Here is a 19,397-nt window from a genome sequence, read left to right as displayed (position 1 = left end):
TAGCCCACTCAGCTCACACACTAAGGTTCGGGGATCGATTCCCCGGTACGGTTGAAAAAACATTAGGACGTGTTTCCATAAGACACCTGCTGTCCATGTTCGCCCATCAGTAAAAGGGGTACCTGGGTGTTAGCCGACTGGTGTGGGTCGCATCCTGGGACAAAATTGACCTAATTTACCCGTAATGCTATTGCATAACAAGGGACTTCCTGTATAGTAGTGTGTCATTGATGTTATCTATGATCTGTATACCTTGTATACGTAGGAATAAAGATATTATTATTATTATTATTATTATTATTATTACAGCGCTGTCATTTGTACAGAAAATAAATGGATTTGCTGCAAGGAAATTAAGGCTATTTGTTCAGAGTCTCTTGGTTCTATTTCTCGTAATAAGTTCCTGCCTCCTTCTCTGTGTTCCTCAATAAGGGGCAACCACGGGAGTGACTGTAATGGTGATCATCGTTTGTGTATTTACCAAATTATCAGAAGCACTTGTAACCAAGCCTAAACCTGGCTACTACACCATCAGTCATGAGAGTTATAGACTTACTCAATCTTCTAATTGTATTTCTAAGACGTTTAGATTCACTATAAATCTCTCTCATTAAACTATTTATAATACTTTATACAGGGTAAAATGTATTCAACTTATTTCAAACTTTCTTTTATTAATTTATCAACTTTTATCATGTCGAACTAAAGCAATATGAGATAGAATTCACGCAAAAAAATGTGTATGAATTCCTCTCTCTGTTGGCATGTTGTTTGAGTCAGATGTGTCCAATGATGAGATAGTATCTTTAATTATATAGGAATCAAGTTCATCCTCTTAAGCTAACTTTAATATAGCAAAAAATTCAGGTTTCTAAATAGACTGTCAGCTTTTAATTCTTAAATCGTTTAGAATAGTTGATATTTGCTGTGAAGTTTGAAGATTTGTGGATTTCTGGAGCTAGATAATACAGTTATTGTGGGGAAATTGTAGGAGAGTTCTGTCTTTTTGTAGGTTTAGGGTTATGTTGAAGAGAAAATACCCAACGTAGGGTTGATTTTAAGACGATCTGCTACGCGAGGGTCATTAAGACTGCATGTCACCTGTACACCACCAGTCACTACACCAGGGTCATTAAGACAGCATGTCACCTGTACACCACCAGTCACTACACCAGGGTCATTAAGACTGCATGTCACCTGTGCACCACCAGTCACTACACGAGGGTCATTAAGACTGCATGTCACCTGTACACCACCAGTCACTACACGAGGGTCATTAAGACTGCATGTCACCTGTGCACCACCAGTCACTACACGAGGGTCATTAAGACTGCATGTCACCTGTACACCACCAGTCACTACGCGAGGGTCATTAAGACTGCATGTCACCTGTACACCACCAGTCACTACACCAGGGTCATTAAGACTGCATGTCACCTGTACACCACCAGTCACTACGCGAGGGTCATTAAGACTGCATGTCACCTGTACACCACCAATCACTACACCAGGTTCATTAAGACTGCATGTCACCTGTACACCACCAGTCACTACGCGAGGGTCATTAAGACTGCATGTCACCTGTACACCACCAGTCACTACGTGAGGGTCATTAAGACAGCATGTCACCTGTACACCACCAGTCACTACACCAGGGTCATTAAGACAGCATGTCACCTGTACACCACCAGTCACTACACCAGGGTCATTAAGACAGCATGTCACCTGTACACCACCAGTCACTACACCAGGGTCATTAAGACAGCATGTCACCTGTACACCACCAGTCACTACACTAGGGTCATTAAGACTGCATGTCACCTGTACACTACCAGTCACTACACGAGGGTCATTAAGACTGCATGTCACCTGTACACCACCAGTCACTACACCAGGGTCATTAAGACAGCATGTCACCTGTACATCACCAGTCACTACACCAGGGTCATTAAGACAGCATGTCACCTGTACTCCACCAGTCACTACACCAGGGTTATTAAGACAGCATGTCACCTGTACACCACCAGTCACTACACCAGGGTCATTAAGACTGCATGTCACCTGTACACCACCAGTCACTACACCAGGGTCATTAAGACAGCATGTCACCTGTACATCACCAGTCACTACACCAGGGTCATTAAGACAGCATGTCACCTGTACTCCACCAGTCACTACACCAGGGTTATTAAGACAGCATGTCACCTGTACACCACCAGTCACTACACCAGGGTCATTAAGACTGCATGTCACCTGTACACCACCAGTCACTACGCGAGGGTCATTAAGACTGCATGTCACCTGTACACCACCAGTCACTACACCAGGGTCATTAAGACTGCATGTCACCTGTACACCACCAGTCACTACGCGAGGGTCATTAAGACTGCATGTCACCTGTACACCACCAGTCACTACACCAGGTTCATTAAGACTGCATGTCACCTGTACACCACCAGTCACTACGCGAGGGTCATTAAGACTGCATGTCACCTGTACACCACCAGTCACTACACCAGGGTCATTAAGACAGCATGTCACCTGTACACCACCAGTCACTACACCAGGGTCATTAAGACAGCATGTCACCTGTACACCACCAGTCACTACACCAGGGTCATTAAGACAGCATGTCACCTGTACACCACCTGTCACTACACTAGGGTCATTAAGACTGCATGTCACCTGTACACTACCAGTCACTACACGAGGGTCATTAAGACTGCATGTCACCTGTACACCACCAGCCACTACACGAGGGTCATTAAGACTGCATGTCACCTGTACACCACCAGTCACTACACTAGGGTCATTAAGACTGCATGTCACCTGTACACTACCAGCCACTACACGAGGGTCATTAAGACTGCATGTCACCTGTACACCACCAGTCACTACACGAGGATCATTAAGGCTGCATGTCACCTGTACACCACCAGTCACTACACCAGGGTCATTAAGACTGCATGTCACCTGTACACCACCAGTCACTACACCAGGGTCATTAAGACTGCATGTCACCTGTACATCACCAGTCACTACACCAGGGTCATTAAGACAGCATGTCACCTGTACACCACCAGTCACTACACCAGGGTTATTAAGACAGCATGTCACCTGTACACCACCAGTCACTACACCAGGGTCATTAAGACTGCATGTCACCTGTACACCACCAGTCACTACGCGAGGGTCATTAAGACTGCATGTAATCTCTACACCACTAATCAAGAAAACTTAATACATAAAATAGGGATAAAGGTAAACTGTGTATAAACTGAGAAATATAGGCCTCATATTAAGGTGTTCCGTGGCCTGGTGGCAAAAGCTCTCGCTTTACACGGTGAAGGTCCGGGTTCGATTCCCGGTGAATTTGTGGAAACATTGGGAGTGTTTCCTTACACCGGTTGTCTATGTTCACCCATCATTAAAATGGGTACCTGGGTGTTAGTGGACTGGTGTGGGTCGCATCCTGGGACAAAACTGACCTAATTTGCCAGAAATGTTAAGCATAGCAAGTGGCTTTCTATATAGTAGTATGTCACTGATGTCAGCTATGGTCTGTATACCTTGTACATGTACTTGTAGTAAATAAAGATATTATTATTATTATTATTATTATTATTATTATTATTATTATTATTATTATTATTGTTGTTGTTATATACACTGAGAAATACACACGTCTAGAGGTGTATACACTTAAAATACATGTCTCTCGGTGTATATACACATAGAGATATCGTTGGGTGTATGTAAATTGAGATACATTAAGTGTATAAACTGAGAGAGATATACGCCCTCGATGTGTATACACTAAGAGATGTGTACCTCTAGGTATATATATACTGAGAGTTGCACATCTTTAGGGGTATATACATAATCACCATTATCATTAAAATATATGTAAAAAATATAGACTAACAGTACATACGACCTACACATAGCACATACGACCTGCTTACAGCACATACGACCTTCTTAAAGCACACGCGACCTACACATAGCACATATGACCTGCTTATAGCACATACGTCGTGCTTACAGCACATGCGACCTACACACAGCACATACGGCCTACACACAGCACATGCGGCCTACACACAGCACATACGACCTACACACAGCACCTACGAACTACACACAGCACACACGACCTACGCATAGCACATATGACCTACACATAACACATACGACCTACTTACAGCTCTTCACAACTTTTCTTATAACAGCTCTCCCAGCTCCTAGCACTTCTCAGCTTCTAGCACTTCTCAGTTTCTAGCACCTCTCAGCTCCTAGCTCTTCTTAATTCCTAGCACTTCTGAGCTTCTAACACCTCTCACCTTCTAGCCCTTCTCAGCTCCTAGCACTTCTCAGTTTCTAGCGCCTCTCAGCTCCTAGCTCTTCTCAGTTTCTAGTTCTTCTCAGCTCTTAGCACTTCTCAGCTTCTCTTAGCACCTCTCAGCTCCTAGCACTTCTCAGCTTTAGCACTTCTCAGTTCCTCCTAGTACTTCTCAGCTTCTAGCACTTCTCAGATCTTCCTAGCACTTCTCAGCTATTTCTAGCACCTCTCTGCTTCTATCACCTCGCGGTTCTTCTTAGTTTCTCTCAGCTTCTCCCATCTCCCATCATCTTCCATCTCCCAGCTTCTTCCATCTCCCATCATCTTCCATCTCCCATCATCTTCCATCTCCCAGCATCTTCCATCTCCCAGTATCATCCATCTCCCAGCATCTTCCATCTCCCAGCATCTTCCATCTCTCAGCGTCTTCCATCTCCCAGCATCTTCCATCTCCCAGCATCTTCCATCTCCCAGTATCTTCCATCTCCCAGCATCTTCCATCTCCCAGCATCTTCCATCTCTCAGCGTCTTCCATCTCCCAGCATCTTCCGTTTCTCAGCATCTTTCATCTCTCAGCATCCTCCAGCTTCGCCCTTGTTCAGATAGCGGCAAATGTCGACCACTTTTTTTTGCCCTCAGCATAATACAAGCGGCAGTCCAGAAATGCGACCGCATTCCTAGTCGCGAAACTGCGTATCATTTTTTTCCTTTTCATATCCAGGTAGCACTATAAGACTCATGCAGGTTCAGAGGTAATAATAATAATAATAATAATAATAATAATAATAATAATAATAATGTTATATATGTAAATGGTTTAGAAAACTGAAAGTTTGAAGAATGAGGGACTGATTACCTCAAACTTCTCCTCATTTTCCATCGTTCTTCTCTGTATTGGACTGAAGAAGCCACTTGAGTGGCGAAACGTTTCCTCATTAACTAATCTCAAATGCTGCACAAGTGTCTCATTCTTTAACAACAACAAAAATACTAATAATATTATCATTAATAATATAACAGTATTAATAATTACACTAACAACAGTAATAATTACAGTAATAACAGTAATAATAAAATTACACTAATAGCCATAATAATTACACTAACAGTATTAATAATTACACTAATAACAACACTAATAATTACACTAATAACAACACTAACACTAATAATAATAATAATAAGAATAATAATAATAATAATAATTTACTGTCATCTTCCCATCTTGACAATGAGATGATCTACACGCTGCTTATTTCTTAATAATAATGTCAGATGTATCTCACAAGGCTGAAGCATCTCGTAGCCTTGCCTCTCCTCTGCGCTGCTGTCGTCCAAGTATCTGCGATATTTGCGCCCGCAGTGCGCTGCCGTGCATGCGCTAATTCCAGCAATGCTCCGGAACACCAGACAGGAGTTAGTTATCGTGTGTCAGGACTCTCAGACATTCTCACAACGCACTCTTCTCGCCACGATAACGATTTTCACTTAGTCCACTGATGCTAAGACCCTTCAAAGACTCTTAGCATAACACAGTATTTACATTCCTGACAAAAAGTCGTTTACATGAAGCAAAAAATATATAGAAGAAATAGGGTTACGTTCTTCACCCCTAAAAAAACAAGACTTCAAAACCGTTTTCTAATTATGTTCAGTGAAACAGGTGAACAATTCACTTTTTTTTTTACATATATATATATCAAGTAAGAGGAGTTGTAATTCTTCAATTGTCAAATTGTTGACATTCTCGAATAGAAATCAGAAATATAGTTGACGGTGCTGTGGTATTCTGCACGTTATTTTCCAGACCCAAGGTGATATATCATCTAGATCGACAGCTTTGTTTTTAGAAGTATTAATAATCTAAATGTCCTCTAGACATTTCAGTTAAATCTGTTTTGACTATTGGAAAGTTTTATAAATTAAGTGGGTGAAACTTAGATACAGTGGTTATCTTTCCTAATATAGATAACCATTCTTAGGTGGTAATATAGATAGTAGCAAAGATAACTACATAGATTTGAAGGTATTTTTTTATTGTTGTTTATTAGACTTATCATAGTTAATTATCAATGTGAGATGAATTGATGCTGCTGAAGTGCTCTTGATCCAAGCAGTTAGAGCTACCTTTCCTTGGATCACACTTGATCACCTTTCGTTGCTTGTTTAGTAATATATCTTAGATAGGATAACAGCTGTTAGTCTGTAAATGAGTTGAGGTAAGATATCAGCTTCCAGCCTGTAAATGAGTTGAGGTAGGATATCAGCTTCCAGCCTGTAAATGAGTTGAGGTAGGATATCAGCTTCCAGCCTGTAAATGAGTTGAGGTAGGATATCAGCTTCCAGCCTGTAAATGAGTTGAGGTAAGATATCAGCTTCCAGCCTGTAAATGAGTTGAGGTAGGATATCAGCTTCCAGCCTGTAAATGAGTTGAGGTAAGATATCAGCTTCCAGCCTGTAAATGAGTTGAGGTAGGGTATCAGCTTCCAGCCTGTAAATGAGTTGAGGTAGGATATCAACTTCCAGCCCGTAAATGAGTTGAGGTAGGATATCAGCTTCCAGCCTGCAAATGAGTTGAGGTAAGATATCAGCTTCCAGCCTGTAAATGAGTTGAGGTAGGATATCAACTTCCAGCCTGTAAATGAGTTGAGGTAGGATATCAGCTTCCAGCCTGTAAATGAGTTGAGGTAGGATATCAGCTTCCAGCCTGTAAATGAGTTGAGGTAAGATATCAGCTTCCAGCCTGTAAATGAGTTGAGGTAAGATATCAGCTTCCAGCCTGTAAATGAGTTGAGGTAGGATATCAGCTTCCAGCCTGTAAATGAGTTGAGGTAAGATATCAGCTTCCAGCCTGTAAATGAGTTGAGGTAGGGTATCAGCTTCCAGCCCGTAAATGAGTTGAGGTAGGATATCAGCTTCCAGCCTGTAAATGAGTTGAGGTAGGATATCAGCTTCCAGTCTGTAAATGAGTTGAGGTAAGATATCAGCTTCCAGCCTGTAAATGAGTTGAGGTAGGATATCAGCTTCCAGCCTGTAAATGAGTTGAGGTAGGATATCAACTTCCAGCCTGTAAATGAGTTGAGGTAGGATATCAGCTTCCAGCCTGTAAATGAGTTGAGGTAGGGTATCAGCTTCCAGCCTGTAAATGAGTTGAGGTAGGATATCAGCTTCCAGCCTGTAAATGAGTTGAGGTAGGATATCAGCTTCCAGCCTGTAAATGAGTTGAGGTAGGATATCAGCTTCCAGCCTGTAAATGAGTTGAGGTAAGATATCAGCTTCCAGCCTGTAAATGAGTTGAGGTAGGGTATCAGCTTCCAGCCTGTAAATGAGTTGAGGTAGGATATCAACTTCAAGCCCGTAAATGAGTTGAGGTAGGATATCAGCTTCCAGCCTGCAAATGAGTTGAGGTAAGATATCAGCTTCCAGCCTGTAAATGAGTTGAGGTAGGATATCAGCTTCCAGCCTGTAAATGAGTTGAGGTAGGATATCAGCTTCCAGCCTGTAAATGATTTGAGGTAGGATATCAACTTCCAGCCTGTAAATGATTTGAGGTAAGATATCAGCTTCCAGCCTGTAAATGAGTTGAGGTAGGATATCAACTTCCAGCCTGTAAATGAGTTGAGGTAGGATATCAGCTTCCAGCCTGTAAATGAGCTTAGGTAGGATATCAGCTTCCAGCCTGTAAATGAGCTTAGGTAGGATATCAGCTCAAATCCTGTAAATTCAAAAAGGTGAGTCAGTCTGATACATAATATATATCATAATTCACAGATATGTAAACACATTAACCTGTGTCACGGTTTCAGCTTAGGAAGGTCGTGGTTTCAGCCCAGGCAGTTCGTGGTTTCAACGCATAGAGGTCGCTGTTTCAGAGTAAGAAACTAAGGGTTCTCATACAGGGGTCCGTGACCCTCTCTTCGAGAAACAAATTCACCCTATCATGACTAACGCGACGGTCTGGAGTTTTGAGACTCGCTGACCGCGGGTTCAATCCCGGCCGGGGTATGGTTCACCCTATCATCTCCATGCTGGTCTCCTCCAAAACTCTCACTCTTCATCTCAGCGTCCCTCATCCCCCTGTCTCACACTCTTACCCCAGCCCACTATCTACTTCTCTTAAGCCAGTTTTTCTCCTCTTGTTCCTCCTATCTCCACTTTCTCTATGTAAACATTGTGGTCACAGTAATTGTTATTTTTCTCTTTTCTCTAAATTAATCTTTATATTTGTACATTATCTATTTGGCTATCTATTCATGTATATTTTTCCCTAAATCAAATATCTTTCTGCGATATATATGTCGTGCCGAACAGGTAAAACTTGCGATTTTGGCTTAAATAGCAATGCTCTTCTTGCCGAATAAGGCAAGCGAAAATTTGTGTATGCAGTAATTTAGCAAAAATAATTTTGAACCTAATGAGAAAATATATTTTATTGTGTTTGTTTATTATTAAATTATTGTAAACTTATCTAAAATATATTTAGTTGGATTAGGCCAAATTAAATTCCGCTGTTATAATAAGGTTAGGTAAGTTTTCTAAGGTTCTATTAGTACAAAAGTATAAATTTTTACATTAACGTAAATAAAAAAAATATGTCTTCAAACGTATAAGAGAAAATTTTAGAAAGGACTTAATTTTAAATGAGTTTTTGCTAATTGACTAATTTTACCTATTCGTCACGACATATAAATATGTCGTGCCGAATAGGCAGAACTTGCGATCTTGGCTTAAATAGCAACGCTCATCTTGCCATATAGGATAAGCGAAAATTTGTGTATGCAATAATTTCGCCAAAATCATTCTGAACCTAACGAAAAAAATATATTTCATTGTGTTTGTTTAGTATTAAATTATTGTAAACAAATCTAAAATATATTTAGTTGGGTTAGGCTAAAATAAATTGTTCTTGTTATAATAAGGTTAGGTAAGTTTTCTAAGATTCTTTTGGTGCAAAAATTAAAGTTTTTACATTAACATTAATGAAAAAAGTATATCTCTAAATGTATAAGAGAAAATTTCGGAAAGGACTTAATTTTAAATGAATTCTTGCTAATTGACCAGTTTTACATATTCGGCACGACATATATATATATATATATATATATATATATATATATATATATATATATATATATATATATATATATATATATATATGTATATATATTAGGGGTCGTTTTAGGAAAGGATGGAGGGAGGGGGTAAAAAGACGTTTTGTGTGCGAGGGGCTTGGACATACAGCAGACAAATGTGAACGTGTTAGGAGTGGAGACGAATGGCTTTTGGGATTTAACGAGCTGTTAGAGTGTGAGCAGGGTATTTTTTGTAAAGGAATTCAGGAAAGCAGGCTACCTGGACTTGAGTCCAGGAGATGGGACAGTACAATGCCTGCACTTTAAAGGAGGGGTTTGGGATATTTGCTGTTTAGAGTGACATGTAATTTGTGTGTATACGCGCGCACGCGCGCGCGCGCGCGCGCGCGCGTGTGTGTGTGTGTGTGTGTGTGTGGATGTGCGTGCGTGTGTGTGTGTGTCTGCACTCTGAAGGATTGGAAGTACAGTGCCTGCACTCTGAAGGATTGGAAGTACAGTGCCTGCACTCTGACGGATGGGAAGTACAGTGCCTGCACTCTGAAGGATGGGAAGTACAGTGCCTGCACTCTGACGGATGGGAAGTACAGTGCCTGCACTCTGAAGGATGGGAAGTACAGTGCCTGCACTCTGAAGGATGGGAAGTACAGTGCCTGCACTCTGAAGGATGGGAAGTACAGTGCCTGCACTCTGAAGGATGGGAAGTACAGTGCCTGCACTCTGAAGGATGGGAAGTACAGTGCCTGCACTCTGAAGGATGGGAAGTACAGTGCCTACACTCTGAAGGATGGGAAGTACAGTGCCTGCACTCTGAAGGATGGGAAGTACAGTGCCTACACTCTGAAGGATGGGAAGTACAGTGCCTGCACTCTGAAGGATGGGAAGTACAGTGCCTACACTCTGAAGGATGGGAAGTACAGTGCCTGCACTCTGAAGGATGGGAAGTACAGTGCCTGCACTCTGAAGGATGGGAAGTACAGTGCCTACACTCTGAAGGATGGGAAGTACAGTGCCTGCACTCTGAAGGATGGGAAGTACAGTGCCTGCACTCTGAAGGATGGGAAGTACAGTGCCTACACTCTGAAGGATGGGAAGTACAGTGCCTGCACTCTGAAGGGTGGGAAGTACAGTACCTGCACTCTGAAGGATGGGGAGTACAGTGCCTACACTCTGAAGGATGGGAAGTACAGTACCTGCACTCTGAAGGATGGGGAGTACAGTGCCTACACTCTGAAGGATGGGGAGTACAGTGTCTTCACTCTGAAGGACGTGAAGTATACTGCCTCCACTCTGAAGGATGGGAAGTACAATGTTTTCACTCTGAAAGATGGGAAGTACAGTGTCTTCACTCTGAAGGATGGGAAGTACAGTGCCTATACTGAAGGATGGAAAATACAGTGCCTACACTCTGAAGTATAAGTACAGTGCCGACACTCTGAAGGATGGGTGGGGATGTTGTAATTCTTAAGGTGGAAGTACAGTGTCTATTCTCTGAAGTATGTGTGAGGATATTACAGATCGGGAGGAGGAAAGTACATTGTCTGCACTCTTATTTTAGTAACTGGAGCTCAATAAGTGTACCTACACTATGAGGATCAGGAGCTCACTTTGAGTACCTACACTGTTTGGTCGTCAAGAACTAACTGAGCACTCTTACTCCTGCGTCTGTACCTAATTCCATTTCCTCCCCGGCGTTAAGCTCCACCCACTTTCTTCCTCAGGATGCCCCTGGGGGTGAAGATGCTGTCCAATGAGCGCGTGAGTTATCCGCACACAGCCACGCCCACCTACGGTTCACCACTTACCATTGGCTAAAAGCTGTTGCCAATGACCTTTTCACTTGAATTTTCGCCTCTGTGTTTAAGGACAGTAAGCTCGTTATTTGGGATTGATGCGTATTTTTGTTATGTCACTATAGATCGGAATAGGGGATGTTTACATGGGGGATGTATATGAGCGTTCCACAGGGTTAAAATAAGGGTGATAATTGCTTGAGATCGTTCTGTGAAGATGGTTCTGAAACGACTGGTTGAGGGTAAAGGTCCAGGCCATGGATAAGGGTGTCTGAGTGTGCCCAAACCCCGTTACAACACGACCTCCCTTTCCCACAAACCCATTTCCAGCTACTTGCAGTCATTTGGGTTCACTTAGAGGGGTTTCCAGGGAGGTCTGAGGGTCTGGAAGGGAAGAATCTCCAGGTATGTTTTCAGGAAGGTCTTATGGGAAGTGCTGGAAGCGTGGTGCCTGTTCTTCGTAGTCTCCAGTTGTGACCCTGATCAAGTGGGAAGGTGGCTGGGAAGGCATCAGCTCTCAGTTGTGCGCTCGAAGGCAGAGTGAGCGTACGTCGGTCGTTCCAGGAGGTGCCCTAGCGCCGTGATTCTTCGCCTGTTCACGCTACGCTGCCTTAACCCGCTGCTCCATACCTCAGAACTACGTTCTCGAGTGGTTAGAACTACGAGCTGCAGGCCTTAGACCCCTTGTGCTTGACACCACAGACATCCGTGCTGGATACCTCAGAACTACGTGTTCGATACCTCAGAACTCCGTGCTTGATAATCGCTTTTATCTGGAATTTACTTATCCGTAGTTTGTTGTGAGTGTTTGGACAAAGTTCTTCGTTTCTAGATACTGAAAGACTGACGTTAAAAAATCTACAGGAAACAGGAAGAAATACTTGTGTACCCGGACCTCTGAATCAGTGCCACTTTCCCCTAACACAAGTGTCTCTCTCACACTAACAAACATTAACACCAAAACTCACAAAAAAGTTCTACCCACATAACATCCGTAACTTCTCTTCCCCCGGCCATTTCCGGGGGTCAGATCGAGCCCCTCCCTTCTTCAGCCTCTTGGAAGCAAATAAAATGCTCTAAGAAGGCTGGACCATCTCCTCCAGAGGCTTGTGTCACTCAGCACAGCGAAGAATCCAGCAAGAGGATTAACCGTGTTATGGATTGGCTTAGAAGTGCTCCGGCAGCGTAGGATTTCCAGCACCATCTGAGGTGCTGCAGCTGCCGCGGCTACACCTCTAACTACCATATCTCTCAAGTAAGTCATTTCTGGGATTTCCTAAGTTACTTTTCGTCATTAATGCCGACATTTTTTTGAGATGATTAGTTCCTCAGTTGGGGGACTGACCACCTCAGACCTCTTCAAGACTAAGGGATTGATCACTTCGTATCTATCTCTTCATCGACAAGTATGTTTTATCGATCCAATTAAGATTAATGATCCTACTGGTTGGAGACGCATCTAATAATGTGTCCTTGTTACCACATATGTATATCATACATATATCCAAGTTTCCGCTCAAGATGCCTCTCTAGTTTTCCGCTTAAGAGATCTTTCTAAGTTCCTTCTTAAGCGGTTTCTCAACGATTTCTCCTCAAGCGGTAGCTTTAGATTTCCGCTCAAAGTCTTTTCCTTCCCTCTCAAGCTGTCTCTTAAATTTCTGCTGAAGGGTCTCTCGAGGCCTCCGCTCAAGCGGTCTTTTGGTTTCGAGAGATAAGGGCCAGGTACTCCCTCAAGGGGGGGGGGAAGTTTTGATGCTGTTGAAGGATTCTTAATCCAAGGAATTGGAGCTAACTTTCCCATTCTCGGATCAAACCTAATTGCGTCTTCCACCCCTTCAGCTCCCCAGGTGCTGTATAGCACCTTGAGGGTTTAACGCTTCTATGAAAATGTAAAATGCTGTGTGTGTGTGTGTCTGTGTGTGTGTGTGTGTGTGTGTGTGTGTGTGTGTGTGTGTGTGTGTGTGTGTGTGTGTGTGTGTGTGTGTGTGTGTGTGTGTACTCACCTAGTTGAGGTTGCAGGGGTCTGTGTGTGTGTGTGTGTGTGTGTGTGTGTGTGTGTGTGTGTGTGTGTGTGTGTGTGTGTGTGTGTGTGTGTGTGTGTGTGTGTGTGTACTCACCTAGTTGAGGTTGCAGGGGTCTGTGTGTGTGTGTGTGTGTGTGTGTGTGTGTGTGTGTGTGTGTGTGTGTGAAGGCAAGGAAGAATTTGAAGAAAAATAATTGCTTAAGAAAGGAAAAAATACTAATAATTACAATAATAAATTATATTAATATTGGTAAAATTAGTGTCAATTATTAATATTATCATTATTATTATTATTATTATTATTATTATTATTATTATTAATGAAACTAGTTAAACACTGAAATAAATCTCAAAAAAAGACAGACAGACAGACAGACAGACAGACAGACAGACAGACAGACAGACACACACACACACACACACACACACACACACACACACACACACACACACACACACACACACACACACACACACACACACACACACACACACACACACAAAACATGAGAGATTTCAACGCGCCGATAGAAAAGTATCTGACCATTTTTGTAATCACTGGGAAGCGCTAAACGCGCAAGGGGGGTCAATACACCGCTTGAGGCAATAAGAGGTAATGAGCTTTGATTGGTAGCTCCAGCTCCTAGGATCAAGACCCCTTCAGAAGGAGCACTGTAGGAAAAAATTCTCATTTTTTCAACAACAGTTTTTTCCATGCTGATGCAAACATCACTTTTTTCCTGGTTTAAAAAAGATTGGCTTTTTAAGATAAAGTAAGTTAGGCTAAGTTAGTATAAGTTAGATTAAGTTAGGCTGTTATTTATAAGTTAGGTTAGATTAATTTGTTAATCTTGGTTAATTTAAATTAAGCTAGGTTTATATTAAGTTTTGTCATGTAAACGGTGCAATACTTGGGTATCCTCATTCCCGAAACGTTTCGCCCGCGTGGAGTTTGAGGTGTTCAGTCCGTCAGCCTTGATAAAAGTGACAGTTCTGAGGGGTTCAGTCTCTCAGTCTTAGACTTAAAGCCTAAGTCAGCATTAGCTCAGGTTGTATTCAGCGCTGAAAGCTGTTTCTATTACTGAACTGGAATGCTCTCAGGATTACAGGCTGTTTCTAGAACCAAAGCAGACAGAAATCGGGATTGCAGACCGATTTTTATAGTAGGGTAGGCCATGGTAAGGTCTACAGGCAAGTTTCAGCACAAAGGCAAGCTATAATTTGGCCTGCAGGTAGGTCTGAAGACCACGGCAAGTCTTTATGAGAATATAGGCTACAGGCTGTAGGGGATATGATTACAGGTTGGGCTGTAATCGACCCTAGGAGGCACTGTATTCAACGCTAGGATGCTCTGTATTCAACGCTAGGAGAGCCTCCAGGTTGCAAGAAAATTTGCAACACCAGTGCAGGTTCCAGGAACGCAGGCTGGTACTAGCAACAATTTACAAGGCTCAGCGTCAACGCAGGTCGTGATAAGGGAGGCTGACATCAATTGAAGGGTAGGTAGGATCAGGGTAACAGGCCGGGGTTAATGGCTCAGGCAGGTTATAATGGCCAGAGCAGGCCGGAGGGCAGGCCATTCCCTTCCTGTGGGAAGATAAGCTAATCACACCTTTCCGTAAGGAAAGAGGAGACTCTCTCTCTCTCTCTCTCTCTCTCTCTCTCTCTCTCTCTCTCTCTCTCTCTCTCTCTCTCTCTCTCTCTCTCTCTCTCTCATATTTTAAATGTTTTTGGAATTCCAATATTTTTTTAAATCACAAGATTATTTTTGTTTTTATTTTATTAATATTTTTTACAGCTTCAAATAACTCACACTTTATTAACTTCACTAGCTTTTTTTAGGGGTCTAGGGCCTAGTTCCTAGGCCTATTGTGTATATGCTTTTGCGTTAGTGTCTACAGGATGGACATGAGGTACACAAACTAGCCACCACCGTCCACAGGTAGTGACAAGTTAATGCTATTTCAACTTTTACAGGGACACTGGGCGACTTTCCTACTTCCTGACTCACATGACATACAATAAACATATTTCACAGTATTCAACATATTATTATTATTATTATTATTATTATTATTATGAGGATATTAGGGCTCATGAAGCAGAATTTATTATTTTATCTAGGTTTGGGGATATTCTAACCGGTTCCTCAACCGGTCATACTGGGATAGCCCAGTCGTGGATAATATAGCTTCTACATTGTTTAAGTGTGTATTGGGGAAGGACAAAGCTTGCCTTCAGGCAGTGAGAGCCCCTCGTGCCAGGGATTTTCTGTCCCTAATTCTTCCCTAGGTACACGCCTCGAACCTCAGACCATTCGTATTGCTGTTGCATTTTGCTTTGCAACTCTCATCCTCGACGAACACCGGAGCATTTGTGGCAGTCCAATTTCGGGTTCATGGTCTCATTTGCTGTAGATTTTAGGGGAAAAGTCGCAAGGCATGAAGAGATTAGCGACGTCATCAAAGAAGCCTTATACTAACTGGGTGCCCAGTGATAACGGAGCCGCCTCAATTATGTACATCTGATCACAGTCAAAAGCTTGCTGGATTACACATGCGTGGGGAGGAATAATACAAAAAAGCCTCTATTTCTGAGGGAATATCCAAGTCTGCTACGTTCAAAATAAAAATGAAGAAAACATGGTAACATAGACATAATCGACAAGGGAAAAAATTGTTGAAAGCCACAGTCAAAACATTGATTACAAGATATATAATGATAACTGTAGGAAATAAAGAAAATATAATTGAAATTTTAATTTGTCAGATACAAACATGAAATGATGAATAAGAGTCTTGATCCAAGGGAACAGCAGCAGCAGGATAAGAGTTGTCAGCCTGGAAGACAGCTTTCTCGGTCACAAGTGACCCTCTAGCTGAGTGGAGTAGATCGTCTGGAAACTTTGACGGTGGCAGCTGCGTACTCTAGCTGAGTGGAGTTAAAGCTGAGTGGGGAGCCAAGCGAGGTACAGTCACGTAATAAGTTAGTGAGTTAAGACTGTGTTCCACTCAACTAGTAGCAAGTCCGCTTAGAGACGAAAGCTTACGTCAAGCACAGACGTTCAACACTAACAACAACAATAATCCTGAGATGACTTTCATATCATAATAATAACATCTTTATTTCTACCAGTACATGTACAAGGTATGCAGACCATAGCTGACATCAGTGACATACTACTATATAGAAAGTCGCTAGTTATGCTGAGCATTTCCCGCAAATTAGGCAAGTTTTGTCCCAGGATGCGACCCACACCAGTCCACTAACACACAGGTATCCATTTTACTGATGAACATAGATAACCAGTGTAAAGAATCACACTCAGTGTTTCTACCCTCGCCGGGAATCGGTTGAAAATACTTTTTCTCACACTTAAGTAGGCGAAGCAGTGTTTGCTAAGTACAATACTCACAACCAGATTCGTGGCCAGATAGTCCTATTTGTCCCTTAAAGGTCAGGTGACCTCGGGAGAACATAATGGAATACTGCAGAAGGCCTACTGGCCCATACAAGGCAGGTCCACCAAAATAAAAAAAACAAGACAGAGAGAAAGAGAAAAAGACAGCAGCTACTACCAAAAAAAAAAAAAAAAAAAAAAAAAAAAAAGCAGGATAGTAAGACAAGAAACATCAAATCAAGACAAGTAACAACTGCAAAGAATTAACATACAAAATATACAAAATACAGGGACTAATTCAGAGGAATGTAAGACTCGGGAAACAGAGGAGTCAAGTGACCTGGTTATGTTATCTGGTATATACATCACTTACCACTCAGTAGTGTAGTCTGATGGGGGTCCTGGTAAGTGGTGAAGAAATTTACATTCATTTGGTGACAATCGTAACCCAACAGTAAATTAGCGATACTACATTCACACACAATCTGGAATTTAATGTGTATGCAAACTTTTCCTTTACAAATAACATCCACACTGGCTGACATCTATCACGGTGCTCCGTGGCCTGGTGGCAAAAGCTCTCGCTTCACACCGTGAGGTGTCCGGGTTCGATTCTCGGCGAGGGTGGAAACATTGGGCATGTTTCCGTACACCGGTTGTCTACGTTCACCCATCAGTAAAATGGGTATCCGGGTGTTAGTGGACTGATGTGGGTCGCATCCTGGGACAAAACTAACCTAATTTGCCCGAAATGTTCTGCATAACAAAGGGTTTTCTATATAGTAGTATGTCATTGATGTCAGCTATGGTCTGTATACCTTATACATGTACTTGTAGAAATAAAGATAATATTGTTATAACTTACCCAGGAATTACATTTGCCAGTTTCAGGGAGTCCCACAAACCTTGAAAATACAAATACTGTACATATTTGTCCCCATAGCATCAGACACCCCTCGACCCATGGGGACAGCGCTCATCCAAGTCCCTGAAAGAACTAGGAGATATACTCTTCAGGAAAACTAAAGATCCCAGAGCAGCTGGTTTCTTGTTAAAGCCTCTCAGTGTTGCAGTTCAGAGAGGTAACGCCTGCTATTTCGTTGGAAGACGCGCCAACTCAGAAGAACTGTGTAAAATCTAATCATTATAATACATATTTGTGTATTTGTAATGTATACCTTAAACCTTTCGTATTTTATATCAGTCATATCAAGAAAATATCATTTAGAAAATTATGATAGAAATATCTAAGTATGAAAGTTGACATAATGAAAAATAGAGAGGATATAAATCAGAAAATTAGTAAAAATATTAATACACAGTACATAAGTAGCTTGGAAAAGTGTGAAACTAGAAACTTGTTATGCTGGTATAACAAGGCTAGTATAGCAGAGCTACAACAACAGGTACGACTAGGCCAGAATATCTTAAGTAACGTAAACAAAGGCTCTGAGAAAAAGAACCAGAATGAAATAAAGCAAAAATGTAAGACAATAATGACAAAAATCACGAGACGAGAGAATGAGAAACAAAAGCAGGTGAGAATATCCATGAAGATTACTACTAAAACAAACATTAGTCTTGAAATATAACAAAAAGGAGATTGCAAATAATTCTACACTGTTAAGGGAGACTGTTAACAGTCTTCCCTAACAGTGAAGAACAGTAAAAAACAGTAAAGACTTTGAGATGAAGAATGACACGCTAATGACATGACAAAATTATTAAAACAGACAGACACAAGCAAGTAAGGAGATAAGAGAAAGAAAGGAAGAAGCAGCTAAGAATAACATTAACATTTAAAACATAAGAATTGCTAGTTAGGTGTATTGATAAATTAGACACATGTGCAACTCTTGGGTATCTTTATTGAGGAAACGTTTCGCCACACAGTGGCTTCATCAGTCCATAAGTAGGAGAAACTTGAAGAACAGGAGGAGAATGAGGTAATCAGTCCCTCAACCTTGAGTCGATGTGTTCAGTCCATCAATCTTGAATAGAATACGGCATATGAGCTGAGAAGGAGCTTATAAACCGTATGGCAGGAGAGGTGCAGCAGTCATAGGTGGTGTCACATTTGTTCAATGTGGAAGTAGGTCGTGCCCAAGAATTAGGCAAGCGAGGAATTCCTAAGTATTAAGATCCCAAGAAGTTGCAGTGTCTGACAGATACCCAAGAGTTGCACATGTGTCTAATTTATCAACATGTCGGTTCTCTGAACCATTCATCTACAAACCTAGTTAGGTGTATAAAGAAATTTGAATGCTATAAGGATATGTAAATTAGACAAGTCTCTGGAAATGATAGCGTGAAAATAAAGGTATTTACGAAGTATCCGAGGTAAAATACTCACGTTAGATAAGAGTGGAGTGAGTGCTGACACTCCAGGGTGCTGTTGAAGTGTCAACAAGGTAACATGAAAGGGATTGAGGGGAACCAGTTAGCCAGACTAGAGTGCTGACACTCCTGCGCTCTGCAGGAGAGACGGGACGTACAGTACCTGCACTCTGCAGGAGAGGCGGGAAGTAGAGTACCTACACTCTGCAGGAGAGACGGGAAGTGCAGTACCTGCACTCTGCAGGAGAGACGGGAAGAACAGTACCTGCACTCTGCAGGAGAGACGGGAAGTACAGTACCTGCACTCTGCAGGAGAGACGGGAAGTAGAGTACCTATACTCTGCAGGAGAGACGGGAAGTGCAGTACCTGCACTCTGCAGGAGAGACGGGAAGTACAGTACCTGCGCTCTGC

At 42.0% G+C, this 19,397-nt stretch overlaps 1 protein-coding gene across 2 annotated transcripts in view; it reads left to right on the top strand.

The window, feature by feature from the left end:
- LOC128700866 (protein embryonic gonad-like) overlaps positions 1 to 19,397 on the top strand; it is a 508,931-nt gene that overhangs the window by 435,040 nt on the left and 54,494 nt on the right. The window contains exon 1 of one of the 2 annotated variants that reach the window (XM_070104724.1): positions 11,444 to 12,480. The exons of the other annotated variant lie outside the window; for it this stretch is intronic. The gene's annotated coding sequence lies outside the window, so the exon portion shown is untranslated. Of the gene's footprint in view, positions 1 to 11,443; positions 12,481 to 19,397 lie in introns of those variants that run through there. 2 annotated transcript variants of the gene reach the window in all.

This window comes from Cherax quadricarinatus, chromosome 94, assembly GCF_038502225.1.
Source record: "Cherax quadricarinatus isolate ZL_2023a chromosome 94, ASM3850222v1, whole genome shotgun sequence".
Taxonomy (NCBI): domain Eukaryota; kingdom Metazoa; phylum Arthropoda; class Malacostraca; order Decapoda; family Parastacidae; genus Cherax; species Cherax quadricarinatus.
This window is presented reverse-complemented; position numbering and strand designations above follow the sequence as displayed.